The following is a 17,928-nucleotide window of genomic DNA, read 5'->3' as shown; positions in this document are numbered from 1 at the left end:
TTTCAAAGACCCAGCGAACGACTGGGAAGGATTGCTTTTCTTAATTAAGCCTTCGTGATGGATGTCAGTGCAGAGGATTCTACCACTGATTCAATTCCGGTGTTGAGGGACTCTCCGGATGTGTTTCTTGTGGCCGAGCATGTCACCGGGCAGGGTTGTTGATTTCGATATTGATTTGGTGCCGGGCACCGTATCGTATGGCTCCGGAAGGAGTTATAGTAGTGGAAGAAGAAACTTCAGGCTTCCTTGATAAGGAGTTCGTTGGCAGCCAATGTGGATGCATGTTCTAGCTGAGTCGGCTTAGTTGGCCCCAAACTGTATTGTTGAGGGACAGGTTGATTCGACCGTTATTGAGCTTACTAGTGATCTGGGAGATCTATGAGTTGCCTTTCTGTGTTGCGAGACGTTATGATTTGTTGGTTATGGGCACATATGGTGCAGTTCTATTGGGGTTCGTAGTGGAAGTCGAGCGGGAAAAGTAATTGGGTATTGCTCGGTGGATGGCATATCGGTTACGTCCTATCGGGTCTACGTGGTATATGTTCCTTGTTTCACCGTGGGTGTAGTGCTTTGCTTTGGTTCCAGGCGTCAAATTGTGCGTGGTTGTCAATTTCGAGCATAGTGACTTGAGGTGTTTCATGTGGAACAGTGTTTGGATAGGATCACGCATTTTGCAGCGAAGCTATGTGGAGATATGACCTTGCGGGTTAGATTCGGGTGTTCTATTTCTATGATGTGAGACGGGTCCTCAGTCTTGTGTTGTGGTGGTACGGGTGAGCTTGCGGTACAGCTCTTTCATTGAGTCATTTTCATGATTTGAGTATGTTAGGACCGTTGCTTATTGGTGCGCGTATTATGCCAGTTGTGGCTTAGGCCTCTATTGATGCGTCATGTCACCAGAGTGGTGTGTTGGATTAGAGGAGATCGTTGGGATCATTAATGAATACGAACGGATTTGATTTCAACATATTGGAAGGATAAGATCGAGGTCCGGCTCGAAAATTTGCTATGGTATTTGTCAGGGGAGAAGTAACTTCATGAATGGTTGACCTGAGAAATGGTCGCGATTTAGTGCATATTTCATTTATTGTTGGCAGTATATGAAAGTGTTGGAATGAGACTTTAGTTGATAAGAGGTTTTCTACCAGTATTCGGTTGTTGTGGGCAGCTGCTGTGAATAGAAGTTATCGCTACGATTTTTTGAGTTATGTGGTATATCATGGGATTGCTCCTGAGGTTGCAAGCATGGGTTATTACAGCTGGTTCGGGTCTATTCAGAGTATAGGTATGAGGATTTGATCATATTGATGGTTTCAGAAGTGGAAATGTGGTTCTATGGCTTATGGGTCAGACTGGATTGTGTAATTTCAGTTGCAATGTGCTATCAGACCTATATGAGATAGGGTGACGTGGGATCACCCCCGGGTATATGCATGGTAAAGTTATTCAGCTACAGGTTGGCTTTTAGAACAACTCTGGGTACGTTCGAGGACGAACGTGTGTTTAAGTGGGGGAGCATGTAACGACCCGACCGGTCATTTTGAGCTTTTGCACTCGATCGCCAGTTCTCGGGCATGACTTGCCCCGTGTAATGTATTATGACTGATGTAGATCGTTGGTTTTGGTTTTCAGGAAAATCGGAAGGAATTTGAAAGAACAGACTCAGATGAAAGCTTCAAATTTGAAAGGTTTGACCAAGAGTTGACTTATTTGTATATGAGCTCGGAATGGAATTTTTATGATTTGGTTAGCTTCGTTGGGTGATTTATGACTTAGGAGTGTGATCGGAATTGGTTTTGAAGGTATGGTGTAGAATTAGGCTTGAATTGGCGAAGTTAGTATTTTGGTGATTTATGGTTGATAGGCGAGATTTTGATCCGAGGGTCAGAATGGAACTCCGAGAGTTGCTGTAGCTTCGTTATGTCATTCGTGATGTGTGTGCAAAATTTTAGGTCATTCGGACGTGGTTTGGTTGGGTCGTCAATCAAAAACGTATTTCAGGGAAGCTTTTAGAAAACTTAGGCTTGAATTCGATGTGAATTGATGGATTTGGTGTTGTTTAAGTTGTTTTGATGATTGGAACAAGTTTAAATGAGGTTTGAGGATGTGCTGGTGCTTTTGGTCGAGGTCCCGGGGGCCTCAGGTGAGTTTCGGGTGGTCATTCGGACCATTTTGGAGTTTTAAAAGTTGCAGAAAATGTAGGTTCAGCAGTTGCAGGGTTTTACTCTTCGCGTTCGCGAGTGGGTCTTCGCGTTCGCGAAGAGTCAGAAGAGGTTGAAGGATTTTTGCCTTCGCATTCGCGAAGGGTTGGCCAGTGGTGTATCGCGTTTGCGACAGGAGTCTCGCGATCGCGTAGAGGTCAATTAGGTGGTGTCCATTTTGCCCATCACGTTCGTGATGGTAAGGACGCCTTCGCGAAGGGTGTTCATGTTACAGAATCGTGTTCGCGATCGGGTATCGCGTTCACGAAGGAGAATTTTTGGTCAAAGTAAGTTTGTGCTACGCGAACGCGAGGGGTTGACCGCGTCGCGAAGGAAGAAAAGTCAGGCCTGGGCAGAATGTTTTAAGTCATCTTGTCCACGATTTTGGGTCTATTTTCACCATAGCTGCTCGTTTTTGAAGATTTTTGAAGGAGATTAACGAGAGATTCAAGGGAAATCGATTGGAGGTAAGAATTTCAAACCTAAAACTAGACTATATTGTGAAACCCACCTAGAAATTCATAGAATTTAAGCTAAACAATGGAAGAGCTCGGGCTTGGGATTTTGAACTTTTGAGTTGGGATTTGAAGGACCATTTGAGGTCGGAATTGAGAACTTTTGATATGTATGAACTCATGGAGTGATAAGAAATCTATGATGTGAAAATTTCTGAGTTTCGAGAAGTGGGCTTCGGGATCGAGTTTTGGTAATTTCGGGATTTGTGCCCGTTATTGATTGTTTTCGCGCTTGGGCTTTGTTCCCTTAGCATATTGTGATGTATTCGTTCTGATTTTGGATAGATTCGACGCGCGTGGAGGCCGATTTAAGAGGCAAAGGAGTCGCAAGCTAGAGATTTCACCGGTTTGAGGTGAGTAATGATTGTAAATGATATCCTGAGGGTTTGAAACCCCGGATTCGCACATCGTAGTGCTATATTGAGGTGAGACACGTGCTTGATGATGAGCGTAGGGTCGTTTACTATTGGGGATTGTGACTTGGTCCTTCCCGATTGATGCTTTTATCGCGTATTTGATTGAAACTTATTTGTTATCATCATTATTTGGACTGATTGCCATATTTGTGCTTCGAGCCAATTATTTGAACCCTCCGAGGATTTTTATCACTATTTCCTCACTATTTTGACCTGCTACTTGAACTCAGTTGTACTGTTTTTCACTGTTTTACCACTCAGCCGCTTTTACTCGGTTTTGAAACTAAAATATATAGTAAATGATGTTTTGGGCTGAGAACTACTGTTTTTACTAATGCTTGAGGGGCTTATGTGATTTCTGGACTGAGTATCGCCGAGGGTCAGATGTGAGGATACTGAGGGATTGGGTTGCGCGCCACAGCAGTGTTATACTGATACTGATATGAGGCCAAGGGCCTAGATTTTGATGCCACAATATGGCTTGATATTGCGCTTGGCCGTAAGGGGCCCCTCCCGGAGTTTGCACACCCCTAGTGAGCGTCGTCGACGAGATATATGGATCGGGCTGCACGCCGCAGCGATATATGGATCGGGCTACATGCCGCAGCGGTGCTGGTACTGTTCTATGTGTTTACTTTATTTCATTTGTCTGCCATTATGTGTTGTTTGTGCTACTTCATGTGATATCTATTTGATTGCCTGACATTATCTGTTAATTGAGTGTTATACCCGAGGGGCGGTTTTTCGTGCTTATCTGCACTATTTGTTTTGCACTCATTTGCGTAACCGTTGAAAAAGTCATTTTTAAAAGAGGTTTAAACTGAGTTAAGATGTTTTTCCAAGGATTTCCCAGTTTTACTACTTTTACTCATAGGGTTTTAGACTGCTCTATAAAGCATGATGGTTTATTTTACGTGATTTCTTACTGCTCAGTTATTATTTACCTTTATTACTCACTTAGTTGGAGTACTCACTTTACTCCCTGCTCCTCGTGTGCATATGCAGGTATTTGTTCACCCGGTAGCGGGTTTTCAGCTGGTCTGAGGCTAAGTTATCGGAGTTTAGTGAGGTGACTTCCAGCGTTCGCAGTACGCATTTCTTCCTTTTGTTTATCAGTCCTATTTTATATGTTTCAGGCCTTGCAGTTGTATTTATACTCTAATAGATGCTTGTGACTTGTGTCACCCCGGTTTGGGCTGTGTTTGGGTTGTATTCCGCACTTAATAAAGCAAACTTTTGTTTAGACTGTGGTTATTTAATTATGCTAAAACTGTTTATTAATATTAACTATTCTGAAAAGGCGAAATGGGTTGGTTGGCTGGCCTTGTCTTCACGAGAGGCGCCATCACGACAGGATCGAGGTCTGGGTCGTGACAGCCGACCACCCCTTCAACACCCAACGATCACCTTTCTTCATCTCGTCGTCACACTAGCCCTAATACTAACTCCACAACACCTAGAACCTGCAGAACGCCTCTCCCCTCCTCTCCAAAACACTAGAAGCCACCTTGAGAAGTGCATTTTACTTGATTTTGAAACATATAATTTCTTTGTAAAAATACAAAAACTATCATATTTCTTCCATACTTTTGTCTAAATTATGCAGGAAAAGTTAAAGAAGGATCGGTCCGGGAACGAGAAGATTACAGAGGAAAAAGTAGAAAAATGGACAAGCTAAAGCAAAGTAAAATATGGTGCTAAAGAAAGACATTGTATAAAGTGATCTGCCATGACAAAGGACAACCGACCCACAATCGGCTACAACAAATTATAACCGATCCATAACTAACCTACAACAGAAGATCATAACCAAGCATAACAAGGCCACAACCAGCCATGACAAGTTCATATCCAAGAGTGTATTGAAAAGTTTGTCATGGCTTGGCTATAAAAAGAGGCATCAATCGTGAAATCTGGGGGGAGCGAAAAAGAAATCTTAGAAGTGTAATATTGAGCAGAAAGTTTTTTCCTTTCTCTTTGTTCTTTAGTTTTGCTTATGTTTCTTCTTTTAGCCATTATACTGGCTTCATTTCTAGTTCCGAATAAATTGTAGTATTGAAAATTACTCTAGTTCCTATTTTTAATTAAATAGGGGGAATTATTCTTTTGAATATTTCTTTCTATTTTCTTATTTAATGGGCAAGATTATTTCCGTTGTCGGTATTGGCTCCAATATGGAGTAACTTTTCTTGTGTTGGAAAAGTTACGGATCTTAATATTTTTATATAATAGTAGATATTATTCCTCAATTTCACATGCTTGAGCTGAAGCTTTTTATTTAAATTTTATCTGCTTTATAGTTGGGTGTTATTTAATTTTGTCAACATCTGTCTATTTCATACTACATATTAACTTCTTACTAATTCTGTAATCGAAAGAGGCAGAAGAAGTAATATTTAATTTTGGTATTGATAGATGTTAACTTGTATTTAGTGACATCTAGCTCTTATATGTTAAAATTAATTCTACATTTATTTGTAATCGAAAGAGGCGAATATTGTAGTAATCAGTTGTAACAAGTAGGGTAACCGAAAGGGACTTACTAAAAAGAGCATGTTTTAGTTCAAGTATATATTTTTGGTTCTTTAATATTACCATTTTAACGATTAATTTGTATAACCGAGAGGAGTGCATTTAATTATTCAACTATAGTAATAATATATAAATGTAATCACGAGAGGCATTTATACATTTCTGAGAAATAGAAATTGAAGGATAAATGTATCTACTATATAATAAAAATATTAAGTGAAGTCAGGATCCCAACACCTTTCTATTATGTTTGTGAAAAACAAAATATTTTCTATTGCTCTATTTGTGCATTTTTAGTTAGTTAATTCACAACTCAACTCTTTCTGATTTTCTCAAATATTAATTAAAACAAGAAATGTCTGTAGAATAGATAAACCAATCTTTGTGGGTTCTACATCTTTCTATTCTACTATTTGATAGAGTACGAGTTTAAATCACATACGCTTGACACTCGTCAAATTTTTGGCGTCGTTGCCGGGGATTGGCAAAATCTACTATAAATTAATTGTTTTACTACTAATTTGTGATTTTTTTAATTATTTTGACTTTTGTGCAAAAATTTCAGGAAGCGTATGACCCGTTCCTCCTCGAGAGAACTAGTTGAATACGATCCTGAAATTGAAAAATCCTTGCGGTTGTTGCGAAAAGAACATGTTTCACGATCTCAAATTTCTTCACAAGAAAAAATGGAGAACGAAGAACTTAACAACAACAACCAACTCCCGCCACATCAAGTAGAAGAATAGTTTGATGAAGTGGCACCACGACGTGATAGAATACTAAGAAATTATGCAAGGCCAGATCATTTTGAAGGAGAATCAAGTGTAAGGAGACCACCAATTGCAGCAAATAACTTTGAAATTCGCACAGGCTTGATTCAAACTATTCAACAGTCGTGCCAATTTACTGGTGATGCGAGTGAAGATCCTCACATCCATCTAATTAATTTTCTTGAATTAGTTGAAATTTGCAGGTATAATGTAGTCACAACAGACGCTATCAGGTTGCGGCCTTTTCCTTTTTCTTTAAAAGGTGAAGCCAAAATATGATTGCAAAGTCTTCCAAGAGGTTCAATCACTACATGGGAGTCAATTGACTCAAATATTTCTTAATAAATATTTTTCACCTGCAAAAACATTTAAAATGAAGCAAGAAATCAATAATTTTTTGCAAACAGATACTTAATCTGTATACCAAGCATGGGAACGATTAAAATCAATGCTAAGAAAATGGCCACACCATGGTATCCATGATCCTGACATTTATATATTTTTTTATCATGGTCTTAAACCCTCTGTTAGAAATGTTATTGATGCAGCATTAGGAGGATTCATAATGAGCAAAACTACTGCAGATGCCATGCAATTACTCAATGAAATTTCAGAAAATGCTGTTCAATGGCCCTCTGACAGAATGATTGTTAAGAAAGCAGCAGGAGTCAATCAGGTTGAAGCTTGGAATTCATTAGCGCAACAAATTGCAACTCTAACACAAAAAGTTGAGGCATTTCAGGTAAATACTAAATCATCATCTCAACATGATAATTGTGACGTTTTTGGAGGCAATCATCCCAATCATGAATGCCAAGCTTCAACGCAAAATGAAGAACAAGTAAATATTATTGGGTATAGAAACAGTTATCCATTCGGTAGTCCCATGGCACAAAAACATCTGGGATTCCAATGGAGTAACCCAAATGGTGCTGAAAATCCTCAAAGATTTTTCAATCAAAAGCAGCAGGTACAAGGACCACCTAGTTTTCAAAATCAAAATAGAGGGCAACAAGATTTCCAGAAATATCAACAACCACCCCAAAGAGCTCATCAGCAAAGCCTCGAAGACATGATGTACAAATTCATTAAGGCTACTGATGAGAAGGTTGAAAGTCAAAGTTCAGCCATCAAGAATTTAGAAATTCAGATGAGCCAATTAGCAACCCTCATGTCTGAACAAATAAAAGGCGCTCTACCAAGCAACACCGAAAAAAATCCAAAGGAACACCTCAAAGCCATCTCTTTGCAGTCAGGTAAAACTCTTGATGATCCATATGCAGATAGACAAGGAAAACCATAAGAAGTGGAATAGGTAAATGAAGGTGAGAATAAAAGAGACTCTGAACTTCTAAAAGAACAAAAAGAAAAAGGAAAAAAGGTACAAAAAAATGAATTGAAGACAAATCCTCACTCTGTACCCCTCCCGTTTCCCCAAAAAATGAAAAGAGAAAATCTTGACAAACAGTTTTTAAAGTTTCTAGATATTTTAATTCAACTTTATATTAACATACCTTTCACAGAAGCTTTGAAACAAATGCCTTCATATGCTAAATTTCTCAAATAAATTTTGTCAAGTAAAAAAAATTGGAAGAAGTTTCAGTTGTTAAGCTTACAGAGAAATGTAGTGCTATACTTCAAAATAAGCTTCCATAGAAACTTGGTGAACCAGGGAGTTTTACAATTCCTTGTACTGTGGGAGGTGCTCACTTTGAAAAGGCATTATGTGATTCGGGTGCTTCAATAAATCTAATGCCTTTCTCAATTTTTAGGAAATTAGAACTTGGTGAAATGAAAGATACTGGTGTGTCTCTTCAATTAGCTGATCAAAGTACTAAAAGACCCAAAGGAATAATTGAAAATGTCCTCGTTAGAATAGATAAATTTGTATTCCCAGTTGATTTTATAGTACATGAAATGGAAGAAAATACTGAGGTACCTTTAATTTTAGGTAGACCATTTCTCGCAACATGGAGAGCGATCACTGATGTTTATCAAGGACAATTAATATTGCGAGTTGATAAGGAGAGAGTAATTTTTGATATGCAGAAAATGATGAAATTTTCTGGGAATGAGTCATCATCATTTTGTTATCAAATTGACTTACAAGATAACCTTGTAGATGAATTCAAGAATAATCAATTAATTACTGATTCATTGGAAAGATGTTTAGTTAGGTCAGGTATCACAAGTGATGAAAATCCCACAATCAGAGAAGAAGCTGAAACATTGGAAAAAGAATCAGAAAATGAGAAAATCTCACAACAAGAAGTTCAATCAAAAATTGAACTCAAAAATCTTCCTTCTCATTTAAAATATATTTTTCTTGAACCTGAATTATTTACAGTAATCATTTCATCTTCTTTAACTCCAGAACAGGAATACAAACCGATAGAGGTCTTGAGGAAACATAAAAGAGCTTTAGGGTGGACTATAGCAGACATCAAAGGAATTTATCCAGCTATTGTATGCATAGGATCCTCATGGAAGAAAATTACAAACCAATAGTCCAACCACAAAGGAGACTAAATCCAGCAATGCAAGAAGTTGTCAAGAAAGAAGTGGTGAAACTTCTAGCCGCATGTATCATTTATCCAATATCTGATAGGCCTTGGGTAAGTCCTGTACAGGTAGTACCAAAGAAAGGAGGTATGACCGTAATAAAAAATGAAAATAATGAACTCATACCTACTAGAACAGTCACAGGATGGAGAGTCTGAATTGATTACAGATGACTTAATGATGCCACGAGGAAAGATCATTTTCCTTTGCCTTTTATTGACCAAATGCTTGAAAGAATTGCAGGCCATAGTTTTTATTGTTTTCTTGACGGATATTCTGGGTATAATCAGATACCAATTGCCCCAGAAGATCAGGATAAAACCACATTCACATGCCCTCAAGGTATGTATGCTTATAGAAGAATGCCATTTGGACTTGTAACGCTCCTGCTACATTTCAGCATTGTATGTCGGCAATTTTCTCAAATATGATTGAAAAGTTTCTTGAAATTTTCATGGATAATTTCACACTTTTTGGTAAGACATTTGAAGATTGTCTCTATCATTTAACTTTGGTGCTTAAAAGATGCGAAGAGATAAATTTAGTTCTTAACTGGGAAAAGTGTCCCTTTATGGTAACAGAGGGAATTGTTTTAGGACATAAAATCACTGCTAAAGGAATAGAAGTTAATAAGGCTAAAATTGATCTTATAGCAAGATTACCCCCTCCCACCACTGTTAAAGGTATTAGAAGTTTCTTAGGGCATGCAGGTTTTTACAGAAGGTTTATAAAAGACTTTTCAAAAATTTCAAAACCTCTGACTAACCTACTAATGAAAGATGTTAAGTTTGAATTTTCATATGATTGCAAAAAAGCATTTGAGTTTCTCAAGGAACAATTGACTAATGCTCCAATTGTTGTCTCTCCTGATTAGAGCCAGCCATTTGAAATAATGTATGATCCAAGTGATATAATAGTAGGAGCGATATTGGGACAAAAAAAATATCTTTAGACCCATATACTATGCCAGCAGAACCCTCAATGAAGCTCAAATGAATTATGCAACAACCAAGAAAGAGTTATTGGCAGTAGTATTTGTGTTTGACAAATTTCGTTCTTATTTGATAGGAACGAAGGTTACAGTGTTCACCGATCATGCAGCCTTAAAGTATCTATTAGCAAAGAAAGACGCTAGACCTAGATTGCTAAGATGGATACTCCTTTTGCAAGAATTTGATCTCGAAATAAAAGATAGAAAAGGTTCAAAAAATCAGGTAGCTGATCATTTGCCACGTTTAGAGAATCCTCCTACTGGAATACTAGATATCCAAGAGGAATTTCCTGATGAGCATATCTTTTCAGTCGCGACGGTTGTAACTAAACCGCCTTGGTTTGCTGATATTGCCAATTATTTAGCGGGGGATGGATTCCGAAACATTTGTCTTACAATCAAATAAAAAAGCTTTAAAAAGAGGCAAAATATTATTATTGGGAATATCCTTATTTGTTTAAATTTTGTGCAGATGACATAATCAGGAGATGTGTACCTGAAACAGAAATGAACAACATTTTAAGTCACTGCCATGATGGAGCTGTAGGAGGACACTACGGAGGAAGAAGGACAACAACTAAAGTACTTGAAGTTGGTTTTTTCTGGCCTACTGTGTTCAAAGATGCAAAATATTTTGTTGCCGCTTGTGACCAATGTCAAAGAACCGGTAACATTTCAAAAAGGGATGAAATACCTCTTAACTCTATTATTGTGTGTGAAATATTTGATGTTTAGGGCATTGACTTCATGGGTCCTTTTCCTCCTTCAAATGGTTGCGAATATATTTTAGTAGCTGTTGATTATGTCTCAAAATGGGCAGAAGCAATTGCTACTAAAAAAATGATGCTCCAGTTGTTTGCGATTTTCTCAAGAAAAATATCTTTTCTAGATTTGGAACTCCACGAGTTATCATAAGTGATCAAGGAACTCATTTTATAAATAGACAATTTGCTTCTTTGTTGTCAAGATATGGAGTTACTCATAAAACAGGAACTCCATATCATGCTCAAACAAGCGGACAAGTAGAAGTATCCAATAGAGAATTAAAAGAATTTTAGAAAAAACTGTTGGTTCTTCTCGAAAAGACTGGTCTCTAAAATTAGATGATGTTTTGTGGGCTTACAGAACTGCTTTCAAAACTCCAATAGGCACATCTCTTTATAGACTAGTTTTTGGAAAATCTTGCCATCTACCTGTAGAATTGGAATATAAAGCATATGGGCTATAAAATTATTAAATTTAAACTTGCCAGTTGCAGGGAAAAATTGTCTACTACAGCTTGATGAGTTAGAAGAGTTCAGGCTTACAGCATATGAAAATGCTAAATTGTACAAAGAAAAAAACAAAAAAATGGCATGACAAGTTCATTCGCCATAAAAGCTTTAGAGTTGGAGATAGTGTTCTGTTATACAATAGTCGATTGAGATTATTTCCAGGAAAGTTTAAGTCACGATGGACTGGACCGTATGTCATAACTAAAGTATCCCCTTATGATGCCATTGAAATACAACACATGAATGGGGGAAGCAAATTCAAAGTGAATGGCCATCGTTTGAAGCCTTATGTCACAAGAACATTTGACAAATAGGTTTCAAATCCCGTATTTTCGAGCAGCCTTGTGTGTGTGTGTGATGACCCAAAAAGGTCATCACTTGCTTTTAAATTGAATCCCGTATTTTCGAGGCCTTGAAAACCTCACTTAGCATCACCTCGATTTGCATGCACAGTCTGGGCGCGTAGCAAAAAGCTTAGATATGAAAATCTGCAAAAAATGATAAGTTTTGGCTGTAAAATGAATAAATTTGACTTCAGTCAACATTTTCGGTAAACGGACCCGTAATTTGACAGTCCCGGAGGGTCCGTAGGAAAATGACTTGGGCGTATGCCCTGAATCGAATTCTGAGGTCCCAAGCCCGAGAAATGAATTTTTTTTAAAGAAAATTATTTTCTAAAATTGTTTAAAGGAATTTGAAATTAAATTTGATTAGAATATGATGGTATCGGGCCCGTATTTTGGTTCTGGTACCCGTTACAGGTCTTATATATAATTTAAGACGATCCTGTGAAATTTGGTGAAAAATGGATGTCATTTGACGTGATTGAGACCTAAATTGCAAAAGTTGATGTTTTACGAAGTTTGAGAAAAATTCTTTGATTTTGAGGTTTAATTCGTTGTTATTGAGGTTATTTTTTCGATTTGATTGCACGGATAAATTCGTATGATGTTATTGAGTTAGTACGTATGTTTGGTTAGGAGCCCCGATGGCTCTGGTGAGTTTCGGGTAGGTTCCGGTATGCCTTAGGCCTAAAAACACAGTTGTTGTAGGTTCAGAGAAATTTGCAGGTCTCTGAACCGGCTAGTGCGGTCCGCGAAAATTCGTGTGCGACCGCAAAAGGGGCCAGTGCGGTCCACGTGAGGTTTCGTGCGGTGCACGATGGAGGCTCTGCGGCTGCAGTCGGTTTTGTGCAGTCCGCATGGCTTCACAGGTCCTCAGGTTCACTGGGCTGTGCGGCCACAGTCGGTTTTGTGCGTTCCGCACAGGGGGTCCGAGAGGGGTATAAATAAATGGGATTTTCAGTCATTAGTCATTTTCTTCATTTTTCAAAAACCCCAAAAACATAAGAGGCGATTTTTCAAATGACTTTTCTTCTCCAAAACATTGGTAAGTGATTTCTAACTCGTTTTCTTCAATCATTAACATCTTTTCACATGATTTCAACTCAAAATCAATGATTTTCATGGGGGAAATTGGGTGTTTGGGTGGAACCTAGGTTTTTCAAAAATTGGGGATTTGGACCTCGATTTGAGGTCCGATTTCAAAACAAACCATATATTTGGGTTCGTGGGGGAATAGGTAATCGGGTTTTAGTTCGAACCTCAGGTTTTTACCATGTGGGCCCGGGGGCAATTTTTGACTTTTTGGGTAAAACTTTAGAAAATTCATTTTCATGCATTGGGGTTGATTCATTTAGCGTTTATTGATGTAATTAAGTAACTTGTGGCTAGATTCGAGCGAATTGGTGGTGGAATCAAGGGGTAAAGCTATAATTGAAACATGAATTGTGTTTGTGGCATCGAGGTAAGTGCTTGGTCTAACCTTAGCTTGAGAGATTAGGAGCTGTGTCTTATTTTCTACATGTTAATAGTGGAGTACGACGTATAGGCATGGTGACGAGTATCTATACGTTGGTGTCAAGCATGCCCTTGAGTCTTGTACTATAACTGTTATGACTCCGTTGTGATTTATTGCGATTCATATGTTATTATCACCATTGTTCCCTTGCCGTGATATTTGTTTGATATTAATGGTCCCTTGCCGGGATGTTTGTTGATAGTATTGTTCTCTTGCCGGGATGTTGTTGAAATATCATGGTTCCCTTGCCGAAAAGTCATTATACTACTCTTGTTCTCTTACGGAGATTCCTTGTGATTATTGTTGGCTTGTAAATGGGAGCGGGTGGTACGCCTACAACAAGATATAATGAAATAGGAGCGGGTGGTACGCCTACCACAAGATATAATAAAATGGGAGCGGGTGGTACGCCTACCACAAGATATAATGAAATGGGAACGGGTGGTACGCCTACCACGAGATAAATTAAATGGGAGCGGATGGCACGCCTGCCACGAGATAAATGAAATGGGAGCGGGTGGCACGCCTGCCACGAGATAAATGAAATGGGAGCGGGTGGCACGCCTGCCACGAGATAAATGAAATGGGAGAGGGTAGCACGCCTGCTACGAGATAATGGAAATGGGATCGGGTTGCATGCCTGCTACAAAATGTGAAAAGAAAGTGAAATCTGCCTTTGTTTTCCTTATTCTTATTAGTGGTTGGATTTTGATTCCTTTATAGTTCTCTTGATATTCTATTTTACCTGTTTTCCCTGAAGCATGTTTCCTTTTCCCACCTTTATTTGTTTATTCTGCTTTACTTTCCGCTGTATATTATATCACTGTACAGGTTTATTTGGTAGTCTGGTCTTAGCCTCGTCACTACTTTGCCGAGGTTAGGCTAGACACTTACCAGCACATGGGGTCGGTTGTGCTGATACTACACTCTGCACTATGTGCAGATCCCGGAGCAGCTTTTGGACCATAGTGTGGAGTCTAGCTTCAGTCCACGTAGAGATCCAAGGTAGACCTGCAAGCGTCCGTAGGCCCTGACGTCTCCTCTATTCTTATTTCCTGTTTCCTTTTCCTTTTATTCAGAAATAGTGTATTGTCATTTTCTTCAGACTTTGTATGTAGTAATCTCTTAGACAGTCTGTGACACTGTGACACCAGGTTTTGGGTGGTTGAGACTTAAGTAATTGTAATAGACGCAGATTTCAAATTTCAGTATTTAAAGTTCCACAATTTTTCCTGTTATCGCCTTATATTTGTTAAAAGGAAGTAATTTGATAATGAAGTAAGTAGTTAAGGATTGGCTTGCCTAGCTCTCATTATAGGTGCCATCACGACTTCTGAGGGTGGGAAATCCGGGTCGTGACAAGTTGGTATCAGAGCTCTAGGTTACATGGCTCTCACAGTTCACAGACAAGCTTAGTAGAGTCTGAGGGATCGATACGGAGATGTCCGTATTTATCCCCTAGAGGCTATAGAGTTAGGTAAACTTCACATTTATTCTTCCTTATCGTGCGGTTTAGTTCCTCAATGCTAATTGAATTTCTACTCTGTTCTTTCGTAGATGGCGTTAACACGCGCTTCCTCATCCACTGACCAGCAGCCCGAGCCCCCAGCAACAGCTTCCACGAGGGCAGAGGGCGAGGCCGAGGTCGAGGCTGTACTAGAGGCTGAGGTAGGGGCAGAGCTCAACCCCCAGTAGCAACACCAGTGGCGGAGCCTCAGGTTGATTTTGATGATGAGGTTTCGACCCCAGTAGTTCCGGTGGGCCCAGCTCAGGTCCCAAAGGGGTTTATTGCTACCCTAGTTCTTTAAGATGCTCTGGTCCGACTAGTGGGCCTTATGGAGAGTGTCACCCGGGCAGGTTTGCTTCCTGTAGAAACAATCGTCTCTTAGGCTGGAGGAGGAGCCCAAACTCCTGCTACTCGCACTCTGGAGCAGGTAGCTCCCCAGATTCATACTCCAGCAGTTCAACCAGTTGGAGCAGTTCAGCCGGGTGTGGTAGCTCAGGCCGGTGATGGAGCGGCTATGTCTGTCGATGCTTTATGGAGGTTGGATAGGTTCACCAAGCTCTTCACTACTGCTTTCAGCGGTGCATCTACTGAGGATCCCCAGGATTATCTAGATAGTTGTCACGAGGTTCTTAGGAACATGGGGATAGTTGAGACCAATGGGGTCGATTTTGCTACTTTTCGCTTGTCTGCATCCGCCAAGACTTGGTGGAGGGATTTCTGTTTGGCTAGACCAGCCGGATCGCCAGCTTTGACTTGGGAGCAGTTTACTCAGCTATTTCTGGAGAAATTTCTCCCCATTACTCAGAGAGAGGCCTATCGGAGGTAGTTTGAGCATCTCCAACAGGGTTCTATGACTGTTACCCAGTATGAGACTAGGTTCATCGACTTGGCTCGTCAAGCCCTTGTCATACTTCCCACCGGGAGAAAGAGGGTGAGGAGGTTTATTGACGGTCTTATTCAGCCGATTCGTCTTCAGATGGCTAGGGAGATTGAGAGTGAGATATCTTTCCAGGAGGCGGCCAATGTGGCCCGGAGAGTTGAGTTGGTTCTGTCACAGGGAGGTGGTCATGGGTCGGACAAGAGGCCTCGTCATTCAGGTAGATTCAGTGGTACTTCGTCTGGAGGTAGGGATTTATATGGTAGGGGCCATCGTCTCAAGCCTTTCCAGTCAGCACTTCAGGTTTCTCACGGTGCTTCAGGTGGCCGTGGTTCTCAGATGCAGTATTCTGATAAGCAGTCCTACAGTGCACCACCAGCTCCTATCGGTGCACCTCCGCTTCAGAGTTTCCAGGGTCGTTAGCCCCAGCAGCTGAGGGCTTGTTTTACTTGTGGCGACATGAGGCACATTGCTAGGTATTGCCCTCGAGCTTCGAGCAGCTCTCCGCATCCAGGTTCCCGTGCTATGGTTCAGGCACCAGGTGTTCTACAGGTCACCCAGCCAGCCAGAAGTGGGGGTAGAGGTGCTAGAGGTGGAGGTAGAGGTGCTAGAGGTGGAACTCAGACCGCTAGAGATGGAGGCCAGCTAGCAGCAGGTCATCCCAAAGATGTAGTTTAGGGTGGTGGGCCCCAGCCCCGATGTTATGCTCTTCCAGCCAGGCCCGAGGCTAAAGCTTCTGATGCAGTTATTACAGGTACGGTTCTTGTTTGTGATAGAGATGCTTCAGTGTTATTTGATCTAGGGTCTACATACTCGTATGTGCCCTCTTATTTTGCACCATATCTGGTCATGCCTAGTGATTGTTTGAGTTATCCTGTTTATGTGTCTACGCCGGTGGGTGATTCTATTGTGGTAGATCGAGTCCATCGTTCATGTATAGTTGTGATTGGAGGTCTTGAGGCTCGTGTAGATTTGCTTCTTTTGGACATGGTCGATTTTGATATCATCTTAGGGATGGACTGGTTATCACCTTACCACGCTATTTTGGACTATCATGCCAAGACTGTGACCTTAGCTTTACCGAGTTTGCCTCGTTTAGAGTGGAGAGGGACTCCTGGTCATTCTACCCGTAGTGTAGTGGTATCACTTATGTGAAGGCTCGGCGCATGGTCGAGAAGGGGTGTTTAGCCTATTTAGCATATGTACGTGATTCTAGTGCTGGGGTTCCTTCTATTGATTCTGTGCCCGTTGTTCGTGAGTTTCCTGAGGTTTTCCTTTCAGACCTGCCGGGTATGCCACTCAACAGGGATATTGATTTCTGTATTGATTTGGCTCCAGGAACTCAGCCCATATCTATCCCGCCGTATAGTATGGCCCCGCCTGAGTTGAAAGAGTTGAAGGAGCAGTTGCAAGACTTGCTTGAGAAGGGTTTCATTAGGCCGAGTGTTTTGCCTTGGGGTGCGCCGGTGTTGTTTGTTAAGAAGAAGGACGGATCAATGAGAATGTGTATTGATTACCGGTAGTTGAACAAGGTTACAGTCAAGAATAAGTATCCCTTGCCAAGGATTGATGATTTGTTTGATCAGCTTCAGGGTGCCAAGGTATTTTCGAAGATTGACTTGAGATCTGGCTACCATCAGTTGAGGATTAGGGCATTCGATGTCCCTAAGACAGCTTTCCACACTTGGTACGAGCATTATGAGTTCTTGGTTATGTCATTCGGGTTGACAAATGCCCCAGTAGCTTTCATGGATTTGATGAACCGAGTGTTCATGCCTTATTTGGATTCGTTCGTGATAGTCTTCATTGATGATATTTTGATATATCCCGTAGCCGGGAGGAGCACGAGCAGCATCTTAGAGTGGTTCTTCAGACCTTGAGGGATAGTCAGTTATATGCTAAGTTCTCGAAGTGTGAGTTCTGGTTGAGTTCAATGGCATTCCTGGGTCATGTTGTATCAGCAGAGGGTATTTAGGTTGATCCGAAGAAGATTGAGGCAATCAAAAACTGGCCTAGACCAGCATCGGCTACAGAGATTCAGAGTTTCTTGGGATTGGCAGGCTACTATCACCGGTTCGTGGAGGGGTTTTCATGTATCGCAGCCCCGATGACCAGGTTGACCCAGAAGGGTGCCCCGTTCAGATGGTCAGATGAGTGTGAGGCGAGCTTTCAGAAGCTCAAGACAGCTCTAACTACGGCACCGGTATTGGTTTTGCCCACAGGTTCGAGGCCTTATACAGTTTATTGTGATGCATCTTGTATTGGACTTGATGCAGTGTTGATGCAGGATGGCAAGGTCATTACCTATGCTTTGCGGCAGTTGAAGATTCATGAGAAGAACTATCCGGTTCATGATTTGGAGTTGGCAGCCATTGTTCACGCGTTGAAGATTTGGAGGCATTATCTGTATGACGTGGCATATG

The sequence above is a fragment of the Nicotiana tabacum genome, chromosome 5, assembly GCF_000715075.1.
Source record: "Nicotiana tabacum cultivar K326 chromosome 5, ASM71507v2, whole genome shotgun sequence".
In the NCBI taxonomy this organism is placed as follows: Eukaryota; Viridiplantae; Streptophyta; class Magnoliopsida; order Solanales; family Solanaceae; genus Nicotiana; species Nicotiana tabacum.
This window is presented reverse-complemented; position numbering follows the sequence as displayed.